This window comes from Rhopilema esculentum, chromosome 9 (assembly GCF_057945365.1).
Source record: "Rhopilema esculentum isolate cy_ngs chromosome 9, ASM5794536v1, whole genome shotgun sequence".
NCBI lineage: Eukaryota > Metazoa > Cnidaria > Scyphozoa > Rhizostomeae > Rhizostomatidae > Rhopilema > Rhopilema esculentum.
The window spans coordinates 12117235-12139571 of NC_142823.1; the positions used below are offsets into that span (position 1 = coordinate 12117235).

Genomic DNA, 22337 nt, shown 5'->3' on the forward strand with positions numbered 1-22337 from the left:
ACAGCTTCTTCTGCCAGTAAAAGATGTCACTCTCAAATGAAGGTTTGGAAGCGTTAACATTTATGAGCAATATAGTTTCAAAACCTAGAACCTCTCGAAATTTATAATAAAACTATTATTGAGGTTTTCCACCATTATATCTGATGCCACAACCTTATAATCAGCGAAAAAGTGGGGAGAAACGATCTCCACACCCCCCTGCTCCAGCATGCCTGCCCACCTACGCTAAAAAATCTTGGCTTTTTTGTTAAGATCTGTTCTTATTATCCTTGTGCACTTGGAGTAGTTCACCCAAAGTATGTTATTTTTTCCCCTACCATTAAGTATGTTAAAAAACCTACTATGGATGGTCTCAAACTTAGACATGTAAATAACAAGGGGGCTTGACGCCCCCCAAAGGTTGGAAAATCCCAAAGTGATGACGTCATAAAAATCTATTTTTAGAATTTTTGAATTTGGATCCCATAGCCTCAAAGAGAATCATGAAATACTGCTAAATGTGCAAAGGCAGTCAAATGTGCTACGATTTGGCTGAGATATGGCCACGTGTATTTGCTATTTCCCCCATCAAATTTTGGTTCATAACTTTATGAACAGAGCCAAAATAACAGTGATTCGTTAGCAAACTTCAAATCTTTCATTGGCAGTATCTCAACCGATTTGAGACATATTTGACTGATTTTGCATATTTTGAAATATTTTGTGGTGACCTTGTATGTTTTGTGGATAAATTTCAAAAATTGTAAAAATACAGTTACAGTTGGAAAACTTACCGGTTCAATTGGATCTTTTTATTCTTATGATCAAACTTGGTAATTCTATATTTTAGGGATTTTGGGATTTCGAATGAAAAAAATTTGAACATTATTAAAATTCACAGGTTGAGCGGACCCTTCTGCTAAACGTTTTATATTGTGCAGCCCTGACTCCATTGGATCTCAAATTGCTCCATTGACCGGTTGTTTTCCTTTTGACAGGAGTTAAGTTGATGTAACTATTTTGAACAGGCAAGGTGAATTTCCGAAAAAGAAACTTAAAATTTTACAATCGGACCTGCAGTCTTGAACAACCATACCCTGTATTGATAAGAAAAAATTGAAGTGGAATTTTTTTGAGAAACTATAGGACTTAATTCAGTTTAAACAAGAATCTTTCAGCACTAGAAATCTTCAACCCTTCTTTTGAACTGACACTTTCGGGTACTTGTTTTAACAATTGTGATAGTTGTGGGTTCAACCAACACCGTCTGTATTATCATGAATAGTTTTTTCTTATGTGCTCAGCAACAATATTTTCTATTTTGATTTTTTAGGTTGCATCAAAACTTATTAGCTGATAATAATGGGTCTGTTAAATTTGTTTAGACATATTGAGGTGAGTTATTGCAGATTGCGGTTATTGCAGATGCCCCCACCCCCCGTTTTAAATAGCTCTGGGATCCAAAGCCCCTCTTTCATCGACGAAAACCGTCGATAAAAATTCGTGTAATGTATTTTCCCTTTTATGAAAATGCATCTGTTCTTCAATCAAAGAAGAGAATTTACTTATTTCATGCAGACTATGTAAACACCTCGACTGATCGAGTATTAGAACAGGAATGTCGGAATGAAATTATATTTTTTATGGAGAAGATTGACGAGAAAGAAAACAAATTGACAATAACGTCTTGCTGAATTACAGTTGAATAAGTTTCTCACCAATTACCTAGAGGCTAAATATGAAAACATACGAATAAAATGGAAGAGAAAACGTACATTCTTTTAACTATAATGATTACAGCCGACTATATGAGGTATCAGTGGTCTTCTTTAATTTTAATTAGAAAAAAGCTCTTGATTTCCTGATGATATTTAAGTGCAGCCAGGGGGGTATATGCAAGATTCGCCGCATTTCACTATTGAATCTATCATTTTCAATTCATTGCAAATAGGGTGCAAAAAGGTAACTAATTTACTGCAAACTGAAACCTTCATGAGCCTTTTCAAGCAAATTGTTGCATCAGGCGGAATTTTTTCTCTTAGAGTACATATGAACACAAGATATAAACCGTCTCCTTTAAAGAAATACCCCCAATAGGCGTGGTTAAACTTCCCCATACGAATAGAACGTTAATTTAAACCATCAGTGTCACTGTTAGAGCTTGAAATGTCAGATAGTGCCGGAAAATCAGAGGTGTCTGCAGAACTTTCATCACCGGAGAAGTCTGACCAATCATTTCCAAGGTCTGCTTCCACCTGTAAGGTATTGTCGTCATCGTTGCCAGCAGTCCCCTGTGCTGCAGTCTTTCCAATGTACGGTCCAAATGTGTTACAGGCAGAGACAACCTGCTTCCTACAATAATGCAAACCTTGGTGTACCAATGCAATTTTACCTGGCAAAACATCATCAGTTTTCTTTGACGTTGAATATTTAGCCTAAAATGCAGATTAAAGAATTATTTTGGGGGTTTAGGGACCAACTTGCAACTTTAAAAGTGCTGGATGGATGGAAGAAAGGATTGAAGGAAGGTAGATGGATGGATGCATGGATGGATGGATGCATGGATTGATGGATATAGAGTTAACGAACGTAAGACAAATTTTGAATTGGCCTGACAAATACAACAAATTATTTAACTTGTCACAAGTCAAACAAAACATACATTATTATCTTCGTGAATGTCTGGAATTCCATGCTCTCAGTTTCCAGCAAAGGAGTCTGCAATAATTAAAATAGAAAGTTATTAAAATCGTAGATGCGTGTAGGCTGTCCAATTTAGTTGCATTGTTAAATACATTTGCAGTCGTACAGCTTTTTGACGAGGCTGGTTAAGATAAGACTTCTAAGAGATGGAGTAAAGATTGACGATTTCTTCTGTACCAAATAAGTACCAACACGATAAATTGTTAACAGAAAGCTCCTTTAAACGTTTCTGTAGATCTTTCATTTTTTTCTCCTTAAAAAATGAGATGAAATTCTTCATTTCCAATTCAATTAGAGACAACTCCTCGTTCAGCCTCTTCAAGGTAAGGTTCAAAACCAGGAGGGTCTGCTTCAGTTCAGAAGTTACTTGAAAAAAAAAACAGAAATAGAAACATTAACACTTTATTTTGACATTTTTAACCAACAGATCAGAAAGAATACAATTAAAGCAATACCCTGAAAGAATACAGTGATATGTTTAGCTGACTTTAAAGACAAAAGGAAATATAAAACGCAAAGGCAATGAAAAGTGAGCAGTTATTCTTGAGCATATTGAAAAATGAATACCATTCATCTCATCAGAGGGCATCAGTCTCCAGGGAAAGCTGTCTTGCAAACAGGACATCAACGATATTCGGGGTAAATTGGCGATGACATCTCGTCTCGTTGTAAATGGAGACAAGTGTTTTCAACAATTCAGACTGTTTGGAAACCTTCACGCGTATCTTCTTTCGCTTTTTGCTACTATCTACAAATCAATTCATTTGAGGTCTTGAAATAAATTCCATTCAAAGAAGAAGGCACGCTTTTATGTATAGATCATGACATTTCTAAGCTGCTAATCTGAAATTCAGACTTAATGCAACCATGAGACAGCTGTACAGCTCTGTCTATATGACATCAAGTGGTCTATGGCTGATTGTTAAACGGCAACTTCTACTAATAAAAAACCCGAATTATGTTTTTAGTGAGAAAAAATGAAAACAATTATGGCTCAACGAGAACGTCAAAAATTACAAACCTGCAATTCTACTAAGAGAGTTGGTCAAATGAATTATGGTATAGGCTGTAGCTTCTAGACGACGTTGGTGCAACAAATATACCTTCTTGTACGTATTATCTAGGCCATCGTGGATAATGCTCTGGCTACTGGCGAATTTTTCATTCAGCTTGACATATTTTTTCTGAAGTGCTGCATGACTTTTGGCGAATGGCTTAAGTTGAAGGACTGCAATTTTCAAAGGAACAACGGCTTCAGTATCACACACGTGTTCCATATTATCAGGTAGCTGATCCTTTTCCTTCAAAAGCATGTACAGCATGACTAGCTCTTGGTCATCAGATATACTGACTGACAACAAAGAGTTCTGTGCCACTGAAAACATAAAGGAATATTAAGGTTTTTTAAAAACAAGTCTAATGATTGACAGCAACCTTTGGACAGCAAGTGTCAATCAATGCCATACAATTCTGAGAGCACAAATTATGTCAATTTAGTACCTTCGGCATTCAATATTGCTTCATCTTTCCAATTTTGATACGTTTCGGCGGTCACGGTAACATCGCACTTAGCCAACTGTTTCTTTATGTCCTGTTTAACCTCCACACGTTTCCTTAAAATCTAGATCAGAAGTGCACGTCAATTTTCAGACATTAGGATACTAGGATGGAGACGTTAGGATACGCTAGGAATGGAGACATCAGACATTTCATACCAAAGCCTTTGCAGATGAAATATATCCAACAGAGAGCGAGAACATGTCACACTATAGCTTTACTTGTTTCTTAAATTTCCCAAAATTTTCTTTTAATTATTATGAGAAGAAACTCTTTTTTACACACTAAATTAACAGATAAGTTCAGCATTGTAGGACTTACTAAAAAAAATTCCTACGACTAACAATTTTGGGAAACACAAACAAAAGCATAGAAAGATAGGAGAGGAAAAAAGAAGGATAAAATATATTGTATACATCGCTATATCTTTTGTTTAAGTCTGGAACGAAATTATCCAATTTACGCCGGTTCCAGGCAGCTGCATGTTCTGTTATCGTCTCCTCTCGGCCTAAACAAAAGAGGAATAGGTGTACTATACCGAAAACATTAAAAACACAGTTTATGCAAAACAATAAAAATATCATTAACAACTAAAATGAAAAATTAAAATAAAACAGTTAGAAATATGATGTAAACCAACGTTTGTCTGAAAATATACTTACTTTCTGGTAGCATGTATTTTGTCGTTGTTCCAATCCTCGACAGATAACTAAAGATCTGCTCGTCTTCCTCTCCCGATGTAAAGCTAGCACCATCTGTCCAAAGTCCTCCAAAAAGAACCTGAGTACCAAGTAGAACAAAAAGTTAGGAATAAGTACACCGTAAGCTTAAATATCAAAGCAGGTAAAACTTTGTAAAATCGGTATACAAATAGAAAAAGGTGCCAGAGTAAGTTGGATTGTGCGGTTTACATTCACTTTGCCTCTTAAACCTTCTCGACAATCTTTTAACTTTTTTAAAACCATGAAACAGTGATATAAGTATTCAGCTATAGAAAAGAAGAAACAAGTTGATATGTTTGAAAAATAAATTTCAGTATGAAACTTATTCAAACTGAAATTGGCTCATAAGCCTGTATTCCTTTGCATTTCTGGTACACAAGTTCCACCAGATTAAATTTTTTGATGATATTCCCGAATCTATGTGCTGTTGCGAATTCATTTTCATCATCATTATCATCATCATCATCATCATCATCATCATCATCATCATCAATCAAATTAACTAAAGTACAATTTAATACTTAAATAAGCAAGTATACCTCACAGTGAGCAGGATGTCCCTTAACATGCATCATTCCAATGGCGAAATTTGTCATTCGGTGGAGCTCCTGGTCATTTTTTTGCACCCACTTTGAATATTTGCAGGCCACATCGGTATAAAGCATTGTCGAGCCACGCTCCGCTAAAAAGTTCTTCTGCAGGTAATAACTGTATCCGAAAACAGTTCACCCCTGAACATGTTCAGCGCTTTCTGTGCAATGCGATGCTGGCATGATATCATGACGATACCTGTCTCGTCCAATTTGCCAAATTTGCGTGACCGTTCCTGAGCAGCTTTCCATAAGGTAGATCCACACAGGCCGCTCTCAATTTCCTAAATCAACAGGATGAAAAATATACAAAATAATGCAAAAGTGAAGGGAAGTTGTGGCAATAATAAAAACAAGAGCGCACTTCCCGTCAGCCTTATCTGCAAAAAACCTTAGAAAAGGGTGTAACTGTAATCAACATTCTTTAAAAACAATATAAAGTAACGACTTTTGCTGTACTGTGTAGACAAATCTTACCGGCATCCTACTGATATCTGGATTATCATAAATGGTCTGTAAGGCATTATCCACTTCCTCGTTGTTACAAATGAACAAGTCCCCATAATAAGACAGCCTCTTTCTTCTAAAGAAACAAAAAGGGTTCAATTAGGTTATGAATATAAAGATGACTTGAGCTGTAACCAAACAAAATGATGACATTTTTTTCTATAAAGGTTAACGCTCTCATTAGACCCTCTGAAAGCTTTTGATCCAAAATAAAAGCCTTCTGGCAAAATTAGTTAGCATATTTCATGGAAAGTCCTGCGTATTTTCATTTTTTCGATCGATCAATACAACTGTACAGAAATATGAATAATAAATTTAATTAAGAAAGAAGAAACTACATACTCTCCCAATCCTTTATAGCGGTACAGTTTACAACTACCGTCAACATGACTCGCTTGCTGTTCGACGCTACAGCTTGGGCATTCAAACAAACTTTTCATCTGCATTTCTTCGAATTGCATGCTGCAATACTTCCATTCTTTGAAGCATTTTGAAAAAGCAGTTTTGTTGATAGTAAATTGCTACAATCATATAATGCGATAAGCATTCAATCAAGTAACAAGTAATTCTTAACAAAATATTGACTCACTTAACCATGAGGAAAATATCATGACAAATTTTGTATAGGTATCGCTTCACCTTAATCAATCATGTGCCATGACAAATATGCCAGGGTGCATTCTATGTTGATCCTACGCCTGCCACTTTTTTTTGGCACTCATAAATTACGCCAAGTCTTGTGGACTTAAAAAAGGGTGCTTCTAGCAGCACGCCAACAGCCAACGTTTCTGGTCGAATATTTTTGGTGACCCTCTTTTTGAGAATCGTATAATAAAGGTTTGAGAGGAATGACAAGAGAACTACAACAAGATTTTCACTTAAAATTTCATAAATTAACGAAAACGATTTAAAGAATAGTTAGCTATATAAAAAATTAAAAGAACAAAACCTGGATTTCAAACAAGTAATTTCAAAGATTTGGCAATACATTCATGCACAAACATATCTCACAGAGAAACAAAACAGTTGAGTTAATGAAATATAAGATATTAGTACGTAGCTTATTCATACCAGAGTACCTTTCAATTATCAGACAGGAAAGGACAACGGCCTTTATCACTGTCAATACGATCAATTACCTTTGATACAACATAATCCTTATTTCTACTGGAAAAAAACGTGTTCTGTCGGTGCGGCCGCAATTTATCATCTCCCTGAATGTAAGTTTTAATCCCATCCTTGATAATATTTTTGCAGTTTTGAAGTGACGGCAAGGCCCATTGCAGCTTCGTTCTTCTAGCCAGTGTTTCGTTCGATTGCCCTCCTGACTGTTGTTGCGATCTCATTGAGCTGTAAAAGCTTTCAGCTATTGCTTCAGGCCCTCCCTTAGCCAAAAGAATGTCAATTAGAGCGCAAGATGGCTTACTTGCAATGTGACAGATTTCTTCTTTGTTGTAAAATGATTGGTACATTCGCTGTTCATGTAAGCGCACTTTCATAACTTTTCCATTTGAAAATACCATTTTGAACTGACAATCTAATGTATTGCTTTCTTCTTCTTCAAACTCTTCAAGTGTTGCATTTTGAGTATGTAAATTAACATTATTTTGGCTTATAATAAACCATTCTGGGCACTTGCCATTCCAGATGCCTGCTTTAACAGCGTTTTTTATTCTGGACATGTAAAGATACGCCATTCTTGAATCGAAATTCATCCCTGATTCCTTCACATGTTTTAGCTCGCTAATCGTTGTTAATATGCGCTTACATTCTTCCACTCCATATACTTCATACTCACCTTCATCTACAAAATATTTTATTTCTTTATTAACTCTTTTTCCACAGTGAAGCTTAACAAGTTTCGCCGCATCAAATACTTCAAATGTTGATGGTGATTTTTCAGCAAGCGATTCAATTCTAATATTCAAAGCTTCACATAGCTCTTTGGCCAAATTCTTGCGATCTTCTTCGATATCTTTACTGTCACGCAAATGCCACGTAAAGCGAGAATTTCCATCTGCATTTTTTCCATTATCTTTCGTTATGAGCCAACCTTGAAGTAATTCAACTCCTTTGAATTTTAAGCCAGGTATCAAAGAGTGTTCGACTTTTGACAGTCTAGGAAAGACCAGGGGGTTCCCTTTTACAGCTTTTAGCAGAATTTCTCTGACTTTAGGCCACCACATTTGTAGCTTCCAGATTGGAGTGTCAAGTGATTGGGCTCTCAGCATCAGATCAATAATAGGATCCATGATATCCAAAAAGGATAAAAGATCTGCCACAAAATCACTTCCAGCAATCATGTATTGCCACTCTTCGTCTTCATCCCTCCGTGGATGTAACAATTCAAATGCCTGCCAGTACGATTGGTAGCTCTGTTCAATTTTGAGCCACTGCTCATACGATGAACTCATGAAACGCTGAGTAGCATATGACACAGGTCGTCTCGCAGTACTGTCCACCATCTGCAAAAAGGCAAACCCCTTTCCATTTGCCAAAACATGATTGAACACATTACATCTCTTGATAAATCTACGGAAATGTTCTCCACCAGGTGAGTTAGCATCTCTTACTTCGGTAACAGCAAGGTTTAAAACATGGGCTGTATCCCACGTTATGGGGAGAGCGATCACTTTGTCTACATGCTCTGGGATCTCCAGTTGCCGAAAAAGTGAACTTCTGAATCCAGAAGCCTGATAAGGGCCATCAGCTGCCACACCACAAAGCCTTTCCAGAATTTGGGGGGAGAAATTATCAGAAATTGCTTCCAGAAGTTTTAATGCCAATATATCATATGAGGCTTCGGTAAATTCTGTATAAATGGCAGGAGCTGCAACAGGTATTGGGGAGGGTATCCCATTCTTATCTCTGGCGACAACCAATACTGCTTGGTTTGTTGTTCTGGCTGGTGTAGCTTTATCAATGGTAACCCAAAAGTGTGGAGGAAGGAATGTTGATGGGAGTGGCTGATTAAGGAATTCTGCCGTCTTCTTGTTCATCGACTTTTCCAGGCAGTACAGTATGTCATTAAACAGATTCCTGCCATGCCCAATGTTTCCAACATTTACAGAGCAATTTGCGAGTAAAGACACTAACACTTCAAAGTTTCTTGCTGCTGCACCAAGTTTCAAATCCACTATAGCCGCTTTAAATAAATGTGTTGCAGTTGTTGCATTTTCATTATTGGATTTCAAAGCCTGCTTGTATGCTTCCATGGCAATTTTATGTGTCTCTGAGCCGTTTCCTATGATACACATGTGGTCAATTAGCATATTTTTTTCCCGGTACCAAGTCCTATTATGACCTTTGATTAACAGACTCGCGATTTCCTTTTTCAAGAAAATTCCAGTTGCAAATGTTCCACTGCTTCTTGGATTAAGGATTCGCTGTGCTTGTAATGGAGTTAAATCGGCTAATGTTGGCTTAGCTTTCAGATGAAGCTCATAACATGGCAAACATCTCAGAACTGCACAACCACTTTTCTCATCATAGAACCACTGAATTGGCTTTGATGCCTCAACTAATTCATTGATATTGTTGGCTTTCTTCATTGCAGCAACTTGCCTTCCAGTCTCTGGGTCTTCAAAAACAAGCTGCTGTAAGCTTCTGTGCTTTGCTCCAATATCATCCACCTTTAAACTTAATTTATTTATCTCAGTCATAATGGCATCCATGTCTACGGTGCTGTTCTTCTTTGTTGCATCTAATTTTTCAGTTCTAAAAGATAAAAGTGTACTTTGAGTGTCCATTCCAGATATTTCTATCCCATCCAATGTTTCTTTGTCACTTGATTCTGTCATCAACTGAGGCTCGTTGCTGCATGCTTCCAGGGGTTCCAGGGGCTCTATGGGTGATAGGGCCTCCATGAATTTATTTTCCTCACTTTCAGTATTTGATTCAAGTTCATCAAGGTATTCTTCGTAGCTTGGCGTAGCTAATTCTAGATTGTTTTTGCCTTGAGCTGCTGCAGTGCTATGTACCGGGTCTATTGAAATAATCTGTGATGAAGTTGTACTGGTGTTTCTTTCTTCAGGTGTAGTGACTTCTGATACGTTCTGTTTTGCATATTTTAACTTCAATGAACTCACTTCTTTTGCAGCTGTTGGAACAATTGTGCATAACTTCGATCCAGGAATGCTGTGCCATCTATTTTTATGACGTTGAACAGTTGAATGATCTGTTCTGCATACAGATGTCTATCTTTCATCCCTTTTTCCTTTCAAGTGTAATTCAAAGCATTGCAAGCAAGTAAAGCTGCCCTTTTCTGACGAGATTTTTTGTCTCTTTTCAGGGATAACTTCTTTGCTACTACTTGCACATCCTTTCGCCCAGGACAAAATCACTTGTTTCTTTCCTATACTTTGCTGACGACTTTGTTTCTGTTGATTATCTGAAAAACGTTAATTGTTATATTTTATTCATTTTATTCCCGCTATTCATTAAAAGCGATCCCTCTTTTTCTTGGGCAATTCAAAAATAATATGAGCTAATTAGATTAAACCAAAATTAGTCTTTGCTTAGCCAGCATTTCATTCCTTACAAAAATGTGCGTGATTAAGAAGCCATAGAAGCATAGAAGTGAAGGTGTAAGAAACCAAATTAACCGAAACGTTTATTATGATTGCAAAATAGAGAAAAATCTAAAGCCCCCCTCCACATTAATTGGCCTTAGGGGCCATTCAAACAGTACTTGTGCTCAATATCCATCGATTTTGGATCTCCCTCCCTACTGTTTGCTTTTGTACGGTTTGGAGGTTGCCCCTCCCTCGAGCGTAAGTACGTACTTTTAAGTCATTAACTTCTCCCCTCTTGATTGTTTGAATCTATCACTTATTGCACTTGTTTAAAGTTTGCAAAATCAAGTACATACACAGGAAAATTAAAAACCTACCGTTTTCATCAATATCCATTTCAATCCATGTAATATTCTAACGGAACGCAAGTTCTTGGCTTTGCCTCTTCATTTAATATTGAGACCACATGATAAACGTTCGAAAATGTGACAGTACTTCTTTTTGGTGACAGTACTTCCGTTTGAAAGTGTCATCCCAACTTCTGTCGGGAAACGCCTTATCTATATGGACTCACCAGGGTGCATATAATACTCAGCATGCTCCTTGACATGATTTTTCCTTCTTTGTGTCGAAATACGGACCACAGAACCATGGACCACGGAATAACGAAACTAATATAGAAATCAAAGAAAACACCTCGCAGAGGAGATTAGTTAAGCATATCAAATCATATCTCGGCGATGCGCCACGCCGTCACGCCGTTTTCTGTCAACGATACGCCAATAATTCTAAACAAGTCATTGATATTCGGGGTTTTCTGTCGCTGACACGCTAAAAAACAGAATTTTTTTTTTCTACGCCAAGGCATTTTTCTTAGCCCACGCCGGACATATTCGGGCCTACCTACATGAAATGCACCCTGGCAAATATGGAGCCTGTTCAGTCAGGAACTGCCTTACATTTGCGAGACACTGGACATGTCCAGATGGAACAATTTCATATAATGATTCCTTGGTCAAGAGTTATTGTCAGCTTTCAACATAGCTATAAATTTTTTTCATAGGTTGAACAAACCAAAATTTTTCATTCCCTTCTTTAACGCAAAAAATGTTTAGCTCACCCTGCTTCTTTCCTTAGACAAGTGCTCGAGGCTCTTGAGAAAGGCTGCTTCAGAGGTTCCTGGCATGAAAGACTTAAGCCTGTCCCAAAATACCAAAAGTTCTTCGTCAAAGAGGTAAGTGATATTTGAAATGCTGCCTGGCCAGTAACGAGATTCTATCAAGGTTGTCGGGCTAAAGGGGTCAATGTCTGCCATGCAATCTCCGCAGCAAAAATTTTGCTTGAGCAGATCGTAACGTCCTAAAAGGAAAAAAAATATTTCTTTGGCAAATAATCATCTGATATTAACAAAAGTGCCAGCAAAATTTTAACATAAAGTAATGAAAATACATCATGCCATCGTGCCCCTCTTACTTCTTTCTATGATTGTAAATAGGTAGCCATAGTTCAACCCTAAAAGAGTTTACAAAGTTAATTGATTTGAAAACTAACAAAAAATATTCTCAGACTTTGAAGAAAGATAGGACCGATATTGAATTTTCGCCTTATGTTCTTCACTAGCATATTGGGTTAGCAACAGATGAGCACAATATTTTAAAAAAAGTAAAACGGTTACCTTGCAAGTTGACTACAATACATTTCTGATAAGAAATGTTGACACAATGTTCTTCTGTCCTTTTGTTGCAGTTCTTACATACAGGGGGCTTTAGTGGGACACATTTTCCTGAAACAATTGCATTATGCTGTTAGATGACACTACCAATTATCAGTTATCTATATAAATATATATATATATCCGCTTTGCTCATTTCATTGGGCTCTTTGGCTCAGTGGAATGAGCATTGGTTCTTGAAGCAGCAAACTGGTGTTTGATTCCGGCCAAGAGTGGTTTGATACAATTGGGCAGCACCCTTGTGGAAAGAATTTTCCTTCTGTCAGCCTTTGCCTTTTGATTACATATATAATTGCATATATAGATAATGCAATAAATTTTCCATGCAAAAAAGTACATATACTTACCTAAATACAATACAAACAAAGCAAACATAAATTTCTATCAAACAAGATCCTCTAAGAAAAACTTTCACAAAAGAAAATTTAAGGTTAGAAATTCCTTTACTGAATAATTTGGGTCTTTATCTGACAGTTAGAAGAAAACAGTCAGGTTACAATTATATCTGTTTCCTCAAGTATGTTTCCTCACAGGACAGACTTTAGAGCAAGACACCCAATCGTATAATGAAAATCTTATTCGATCTAAAACAAGTAAATTATGAATATAAGTAAATACAAAACGTCTTACAGCGGCGATAAACTGAATAACTGGAATGGAAACTGAATACGAAAATACAATAAAATAAACTTAATTACTTATGATGATGTCTCTAAAGTGTCTTTGATAAGCTGGTTTCTGTCTAAATATTATTCCTGGTTAGCATGCGGTAACGATCGTGTCCTATTTTCCAACGTGTGAATACTACTAACTAAAACTAATTTGCATAAGAATAAAACAGAGCGGGATAATACAAAGCAACTTGTCAACATAATAATAATGTCCTTTAAGAATATATAATCAACGAAACAATATCAGACAACATAACATGTTTGACAAAAAATGTTTGCTATCAAAAATGAAAAAGAAGTTAAAAGTCTACAAAAGGTTGCTTTATACAATTCAGATGGTAACAAGTTAATGGCTAACAAGAGTGAAAATACCACCAAACGATTACCTACCTATCTCAGTAATCTTCCCAGCATCATTCACTGACTGAAGAGGAGGAATGAATTCAAAGGTGCCATTCTTCGAAATCATTCTGTCATGGAATGGCTGCCTTCTGTGCAATTGTAAGTCACAAGACCCACACACAGGTCCAACAGATCTGCAATGGCGACAACTGATATAGGGGGGTGCCTGTTTGCAGTAGCAACAAAGAGACTCTGAGAGGAACTGTTCCTTCAGCATTGCTTCAGTAACAGACTCTCTATTTTCTTCCCATTTTGCATGTGAAGCAGTCTGCCTCTCAGACCATCTTGAAGCCCCTGCAGATTCAATGATCTCTCTGCACTCTGTCACCACTTCATTTAGTTCTATTTGATGATAAACGTTCTTGCTTCAACAAAATGTACTCAAGACTGGGAGAGTATTTTTCGAACACAAAGCATGCAAAACAGAGGTAATATACAATGTGAATGTATTCTGTAGAAAGAAACAGCCCGGCTGTGAACATTTTGTAATTTTTCAGAGTTCAAATTAAGTTTCATTGTTCAGTTTGAATTCTGGATACTTTATCGAGATTGAGACAAAATCGAGATACTTTATAGCAACAGTTGTTCTGAGTTTCACGTGTATGAAGTATTTTGTCTTCGATTTCTACAATTGAGAGGACACAAACCAGAAGTAGGGAAGAATAGGCCAAGCTCTAAGATTATGCCAGATATATTGATGTCATAAAATAAATGCGTAGAACTGATGCTATAAAATAAATACAAGCAGAAGATTAAAAAAAATTTATTAAAAATAATATCAATTTGCCATTCAAATGAAAGTAAAAGGAAATGAAGTACACACCATAATCGGAATCAAATGCACCATCTGGAAAAGATGCATCAGAATTATTGGCACAATCTCCTATCAAGAAAAAATAAAGAACACCACCTTTCATAAAGGAATAACAAGATTCCAAGAATGCTAATGTCAATAAAAACACACAAATACAGACCACTGACATTGAGTTTATCGAAGAAAAAGCACATCAGCAATAAGTATGATGTAGAAAGTAACAATATGCAAAATATTACTATGTAAACATACTAAAATAACAAACAGCTCTATAAGGGTGATGCATTGCTACAATGTAATTTAGTAAAGAATGTCTGTGTTTAAAAATATCATACTATTAATTTCACAAGAAACAGCCACAGAAGGTTCTTGTTTCTTCTTTTTTCTTGCTTTCCTCTTGCTTTGGCAATGAAAAACCCTACCACTTGGATTATATGAAGTAACCCTGGTATGGGCCTCCATTGGTTTTCTCGTTTTTGTTTTTTTAAGGATGCCATCAATTTGATCTACGAGGTCAGCCATGGATTTTTTCTTTCTGAACCGCGATCCTGAATTTGTCACACCTTAAAAGATATGTTTAGACAAACTGCATAAAGACATTCAAAGCATACTTTAGCAATACCTGTTTTTCTTTTCCTATTTCCAATTACCTATTTCCAGTTTACCCAATGATGTGTTATTCAGAGTATGATAAAATTCAAGCAAGGATCTCTCTTAAGGATCTCGCATTCAAATTAAAAGTGTATGTAAAGCATCAAGTAAAGTGGTAAGACAAAATCCGGAATTAAAAATGCATGAAATATATATTCTCATTTTGAAGATTTCATGAGCAAATAGGGCATAAATACAAAAAAAATTTAATTAGCGAGAGAAAGACCAGTATCGTGAACTATATTAGATGGTAAATTCGTGTTTGAAAGTAATTTATTAGTTATCCACAAATACAAGCCAAAATTGAATCATATTCTAGAAAAAGGCTTTGTATTAACGATTATTATTATAATATTTCAAAATTGCAACTGAGAACTACAAAATAAATACATTGCACATAGATGGTAGATGCTTTTTATGGCTAAGGGATAGTTGATGAGCTCTCAAAGTTTGGGTAAATAACAGAACAAAAGCAATAATAGCAATAAATCATTGTTCAAGACTCTTTTCATTCAATATATCATCAAAGAAATACAGTTCTACACCACTGTTGTATAAGGCAGTGTAACATTGGCGACTTATGTTTCGAATAACAAATTGAAAATTAAAATGACAGTTGGAATAAACATTACAATAAGAGTGTGTTACAAGTCAATTAAATTGGCATCTATCTAAGGTTTATTTCTTTTACAAAATGTGTTTCGTAAAATGTATACACATAACAAGTGCACAATAATGATCATAATGGTGATAATAATAGAGTAATAATTATAATAATTTTAAGATACAAAGGATAATATAATTGGGAACATGCTATGCAGTAAGAAGATTCCTAATGAACTAGTGAAACCATTGAGTTAGTGCAGTTAATAATACAATACAATTAAAAAGTGATACCTTACACTTGTATATGTTTAGAAAGAACTCATTGTTAAGTAAAAAGGGTATAATAATAATTATAATAGTAGTTTAATTCTGTACATAGGCATAAATTCTTGGTGAACATGAAGAAGGCGGTTTCTAGAAAAACTATATATTGTACTAAAACTTATAGTAGATCATATATAGGTCTATTTCAAACTGTTTTAGGTGGGGAGGAATTCATTAAACATGTCCATGAAGAAACGTAAAATAGATCATTTAAAAAAGGAGCCATTGTTGGTTAACAACTACAAATGTCTTATATGATAATGGAAACTGTTTTTGAATATATTTTATGATGCAGCTTCTACAACAGCTTTTGGAAGGCAATATCTATCCTTTGTCTTCTTGTACTTCTCAAATGCCATTCAAGGGTCTATGCATCGTAATATCTGTGCGTGTAATGTTACGTCTCACTAATGTCTTCACGCAATTTACGATAGACAAGGCATGACAATTGTATCTTTTCAATTGATTCTCGTAATCCAAGTCTCTAATTTACGGCATCATCTTGGTTCCCCTTCTATTCATTTTTTTAAATGAAATGAAATAAACTGGACTAAACTGGCTAGTTTTTAAAAGAGTGTCTATTAGACATTAGCGCATTTTGGGTGAGGCCTCATAAAGAGCAGAAATTCATATAGAAAAAGAAACAGCAGCAGAAGAATAAGCCATAATTATACCTGAAGAAGAAGCAGTCGGAGAAACGATTTGAGGAACAGCCTCCGATCCATCGAAGCTAGCAAGCTCGTGGTCCGCCATTTTACCAAATTAGGCTACACACTCTCCTCCGTTACTCCGTAGGTGCATTGGAAGTCTAGTTTGTACGGTGGTACGGATAACAAATATGACAGATTGCCGGCATAAACGTAGAAAAAAGATATATGACAACAGGTGGCATATTTGAGAAGGAGACTGTGTTGCAAAGGTAGCAAGACTCACTGTATTGTATATTGTGTATGCTTTGCAGTTATTATAGCGAAGTGTAGGACTAGACCTAGGATATACCCACACCTGAAAAACGGTAGCAAAGGTAGCAAAGGTAGCGAGACTCAATTCATTGTATATTGTGTATGCCTTGCAGTTATTATAGCGAAGTTTAGGACTAGACCTAGGATATACCTACACCTGAAAAACGGTAGCAAAGGTAGCGAGACTCAATTCATTGTATATTGTGTATGCCTTGCAGTTATTATAGCGAAGTGTAGGACTAGACCTAGGATATACCCACACCTGAAAAACGGTAGCAAAGGTAGCAAAGGTAGCGAGACTCAATTCATTGTATATTGTGTATGCCTTGCAGTTATTATAGCGAAGTTTAGGACTAGACCTAGGATATACCTAAACCTGAAAAACGGTAGCAAAGGTAGCGAGACTCAATTCATTGTATATTGTGTATGCCTTGCAGTTATTATAGCGAAGTGTAGGACTAGACCTAGGATATACCCACACCTGAAAAGCGGTAGCAAAGGTAGCAAAGGTAGCGAGACTCAATTCATTGTATATTGTGTATGCCTTGCAGTTATTATAGCGAAGTGTAGGACTAGACCTAGGATATACCCACACCTGAAAAACGGTAGCAAAGGTAGCGAGACTCAATTCATTGTATATTGTGTATGCCTTGCAGTTATTATAGCGAAGTGTAGGACTAGACCTAGGATATACCCACACCTGAAAAACGGTAGCAAAGGTAGCAAAGGTAGCGAGACTCAATTCATTGTATATTGTGTATGCCTTGCAGTTATTATAGCGAAGTGTAGGACTAGACCTAGGATATACCAACACCTGAAAAACGGTAGCAAAGGTAGCGAGACTCAATTCATTGTATATTGTGTATGCCTTGCAGTTATTATAGCGAAGTGTAGGACTAGACCTAGGATATACCCACACCTGAAAAACGGTAGCAAAGGTAGCAAAGGTAGCGAGACTCAATTCATTGTATATTGTGTATGCCTTGCAGTTATTATAGCGAAGTGTAGGACTAGACCTAGGATATACCCACACCTGAAAAACGGTAGCAAAGGTAGCGAGACTCAATTCATTGTATATTGTGTATGCCTTGCAGTTATTATAGCGAAGTGTAGGACTAGACCTAGGATATACCCACACCTGAAAAACGGTAGCAAAGGTAGCAAAGGTAGCGAGACTCAATTCATTGTATATTGTGTATGCCTTGCATTTATTATAGCGAAGTGTAGGACTAGACCTAGGATATACCCACACCTGAAAAACGGTAGCAAAGGTAGCGAGACTCAATTCATTGTATATTGTGTATGCCTTGCATTTATTATAGCGAAGTGTAGGACTAGACCTAGGATATACCCACACCTGAAAAACGGTAGCAAAGGTAGCAAAGGTAGCGAGACTCAATTCATTGTATATTGTGTATGCCTTGCAGTTATTATAGCGAAGTGTAGGACTAGACCTAGGATATACCTAAACCTGAAAAACGGTAGCAAAGGTAGCAAAGGTAGCGAGACTCAATTCATTGTATATTGTGTATGCCTTGCAGTAATTATAGCGAAGTGTAGGACTAGACCTGGGATATACCCACACCTGAAAAACGGTAGCAAAGGAAGCAAAGGTAGCGAGACTCAATTCATTGTATATTGTGTAAGCCTTGCAGTTATTATAGCGAAGTGTAGGACTAGACCTAGGATATACCCACACCTGAAAAACGGTAGCAAAGGTAGCAAAGGTAGCGAGACTCAATTCATTGTATATTGTGTATGCCTTGCAGTTATTATAGCGAAGTGTAGGACTAGACCTAGGATATACCCACACCTGAAAAACGGTAGCAAAGGAAGCAAAGGTAGCGAGACTCAATTCATTGTATATTGTGTATGCCTTGCAGTTATTATAGCGAAGTGTAGGACTAGACCTAGGATATACCCACACCTGAAAAACGGTAGCAAAGGTAGCGAGACTCAATTCATTGTATATTGTGTATGCCTTGCAGTTATTATAGCGAAGTGTAGGACTAGACCTAGGATATACCCACACCTGAAAAACGGTAGCAAAGGTAGCGAGACTCAATTCATTGTATATTGTGTATGCCTTGCAGTTATTATAGCGAAGTGTAGGACTAGACCTAGGATATACCCACACCTGAAAAACGGTAGCAAAGGTAGCAAAGGTAGCGAGACTCAATTCATTGTATATTGTGTATGCCTTGCAGTTATTATAGCGAAGTTTAGGACTAGACCTAGGATATACCTACACCTGAAAAACGGTAGCAAAGGTAGCGAGACTCAATTCATTGTATATTGTGTATGCCTTGCAGTTATTATAGCGAAGTTTAGGACTAGACCTAGGATATACCCACACCTGAAAAGCGGTAGCAAAGGTAGCAAAGGTAGCGAGACTCAATTCATTGTATATTGTGTATGCCTTGCAGTTATTATAGCGAAGTGTAGGACTAGACCTACGATATACCCACACCTGAAAAACGGTAGCAAAGGTAGCGAGACTCAATTCATTGTATATTGTGTATGCCTTGCAGTTATTATAGCGAAGTGTAGGACTAGACCTAGGATATACCCACACCTGAAAAACGGTAGCAAAGGTAGCAAAGGTAGCGAGACTCAATTCATTGTATATTGTGTATGCCTTGCAGTTATTATAGCGAAGTGTAGGACTAGACCTAGGATATACCCACACCTGAAAAACGGTAGCAAAGGTAGCGAGACTCAATTCATTGTATATTGTGTATGCCTTGCAGTTATTATAGCGAAGTGTAGGACTAGACCTAGGATATACCCACACCTGAAAAACGGTAGCAAAGGTAGCGAGACTCAATTCATTGTATATTGTGTATGCCTTGCAGTTATTATAGCGAAGTGTAGGACTAGACCTAGGATATACCCACACCTGAAAAACGGTAGCAAAGGTAGCAAAGGTAGCGAGACTCAATTCATTGTATATTGTGTATGCCTTGCAGTTATTATAGCGAAGTGTAGGACTAGACCTAGGATATACCCACACCTGAAAAACGGTAGCAAAGGTAGCAAAGGTAGCGAGACTCAATTCATTGTATATTGTGTATGCCTTGCAGTTATTATAGCGAAGTGTAGGACTAGACCTAGGATATACCCACACCTGAAAAACGGTAGCAAAGGTAGCGAGACTCAATTCATTGTATATTGTGTATGCCTTGCAGTTATTATAGCGAAGTGTAGGACTAGACCTAGGATATACCCACACCTGAAAAACGGTTGCAAAGGTAGCGAGACTCAATTCATTGTATATTGTGTATGCCTTGCAGTTATTATAGCGAAGTGTAGGACTAGACCTAGGATATACCCACACCTGAAAAACGGTAGCAAAGGTAGCAAAGGTAGCGAGACTCAATTCATTGTATATTGTGTAAGCCTTGCAGTTATTATAGCGAAGTGTAGGACTAGACCTAGGATATACCTACACCTGAAAAACGGTAGCAAAGGTAGCGAGACTCAATTCATTGTATATTGTGTATGCCTTGCAGTTATTTTAGCGAAGTGTAGGACTAGACCTAGGATATACCCACACCTGAAAAACGGTAGCAAAGGTAGCGAGACTCAATTCATTGTATATTGTGTATGCCTTGCAGTTATTATAGCGAAGTGTAGGACTAGACCTAGGATATACCCACACCTGAAAAACGGTAGCAAAGGTAGCGAGACTCAATTGATTGTATATTGTGTATGCCTTGCAGTTATTATAGCGAAGTGTAGGACTAGACCTAGGATATACCCACACCTGAAAAACGGTAGCAAAGGAAGCAAAGGTAGCGAGACTCAATTCATTGTATATTGTGTATGCCTTGCAGTTATTATAGCGAAGTGTAGGACTAGACCTAGGATATACCCACACCTGAAAAACGGTAGCAAAGGTAGCAAAGGTAGCGAGACTCAATTCATTGTATATTGTGTAAGCCTTGCAGTTATTATAGCGAAGTGAAGGACTAGACCTAGGATATACCCACACCTGAAAAGCGGTAGCAAAGGTAGCAAAGGTAGCGAGACTCAATTCATTGTATATTGTGTATGCCTTGCAGTTATTATAGCGAAGTGTAGGACTAGACCTAGGATATACCCACACCTGAAAAACGGTAGCAAAGGTAGCGAGACTCAATTCATTGTATATTGTGTATGCCTTGCAGTTATTATAGCGAAGTGTAGGACTAGACCTAGGATATACCCACACCTGAAAAACGGTAGCAAAGGAAGCAAAGGTAGCGAGACTCAATTCATTGTATATTGTGTATGCCTTGCAGTTATTATAGCGAAGTGTAGGACTAGACCTAGGATATACCCACACCTGAAAAACGGTAGCAAAGGTAGCGAGACTCAATTCATTGTATATTGTGTATGCCTTGCAGTTATTATAGCGAAGTGTAGGACTAGACCTAGGATATACCTACACCTGAAAAACGGTAGCAAAGGTAGCAAAGGTAGCGAGACTCAATTCATTGTATATTGTGTATGCCTTGCAGTTATTATAGCGAAGTGTAGGACTAGACCTAGGATATACCCACACCTGAAAAACGGTAGCAAAGGTAGCGAGACTCAATTCATTGTATATTGTGTATGCCTTGCAGTTATTATAGCGAAGTGTAGGACTAGACCTAGGATATACCTACACCTGAAAAACGGTAGCAAAGGTAGCAAAGGTAGCGAGACTCAATTCATTGTATATTGTGTATGCCTTGCAGTTATTATAGCGAAGTGTAGGACTAGACCTAGGATATACCCACACCTGAAAAACGGTAGCAAAGGTAGCGAGACTCAATTCATTGTATATTGTGTATGCCTTGCAGTTATTATAGCGAAGTGTAGGACTAGACCTAGGATATACCCACACCTGAAAAACGGTAGCAAAGGTAGCAAAGGTAGCGAGACTCAATTCATTGTATATTGTGTATGCCTTGCAGTTATTATAGCGAAGTTTAGGACTAGACCTAGGATATACCTACACCTGAAAAACGGTAGCAAAGGTAGCGAGACTCAATTCATTGTATATTGTGTATGCCTTGCAGTTATTATAGCGAAGTTTAGGACTAGACCTAGGATATACCCACACCTGAAAAGCGGTAGCAAAGGTAGCAAAGGTAGCGAGACTCAATTCATTGTATATTGTGTATGCCTTGCAGTTATTATAGCGAAGTGTAGGACTAGACCTAGGATATACCCACACCTGAAAAACGGTAGCAAAGGTAGCGAGACTCAATTCATTGTATATTGTGTATGCCTTGCATTTATTATAGCGAAGTGTAGGACTAGACCTAGGATATACCCACACCTGAAAAACGGTAGCAAAGGTAGCAAAGGTAGCGAGACTCAATTCATTGTATATTGTGTATGCCTTGCAGTTATTATAGCGAAGTGTAGGACTAGACCTAGGATATACCTAAACCTGAAAAACGGTAGCAAAGGTAGCAAAGGTAGCGAGACTCAATTCATTGTATATTGTGTATGCCTTGCAGTAATTATAGCGAAGTGTAGGACTAGACCTGGGATATACCCACACCTGAAAAACGGTAGCAAAGGAAGCAAAGGTAGCGAGACTCAATTCATTGTATATTGTGTATGCCTTG

General features: G+C 37.2%; 1 non-coding gene across 1 annotated transcript; it reads right to left on the reverse strand.

Moving 5' to 3' along the window:
• Positions 1 to 1664: 1664 nt before the first annotated feature.
• On the reverse strand, positions 1665 to 16896 carry LOC135685274 (uncharacterized). Its single transcript, XR_016144101.1, has 15 exons — positions 14527 to 16896; positions 14201 to 14260; positions 13366 to 13719; positions 12248 to 12355; positions 11693 to 11931; positions 6401 to 6579; positions 6029 to 6134; positions 5501 to 5835; positions 4902 to 5019; positions 4656 to 4747; positions 4183 to 4303; positions 3704 to 4057; positions 3270 to 3430; positions 2825 to 3073; positions 1665 to 2414 (listed from the first exon to the last, which is right to left on the reverse strand). It is a non-coding gene; the product is annotated as an uncharacterized LOC135685274 (transcript).
• Between the last annotated feature and the right edge of the window lie 5441 nt (positions 16897 to 22337).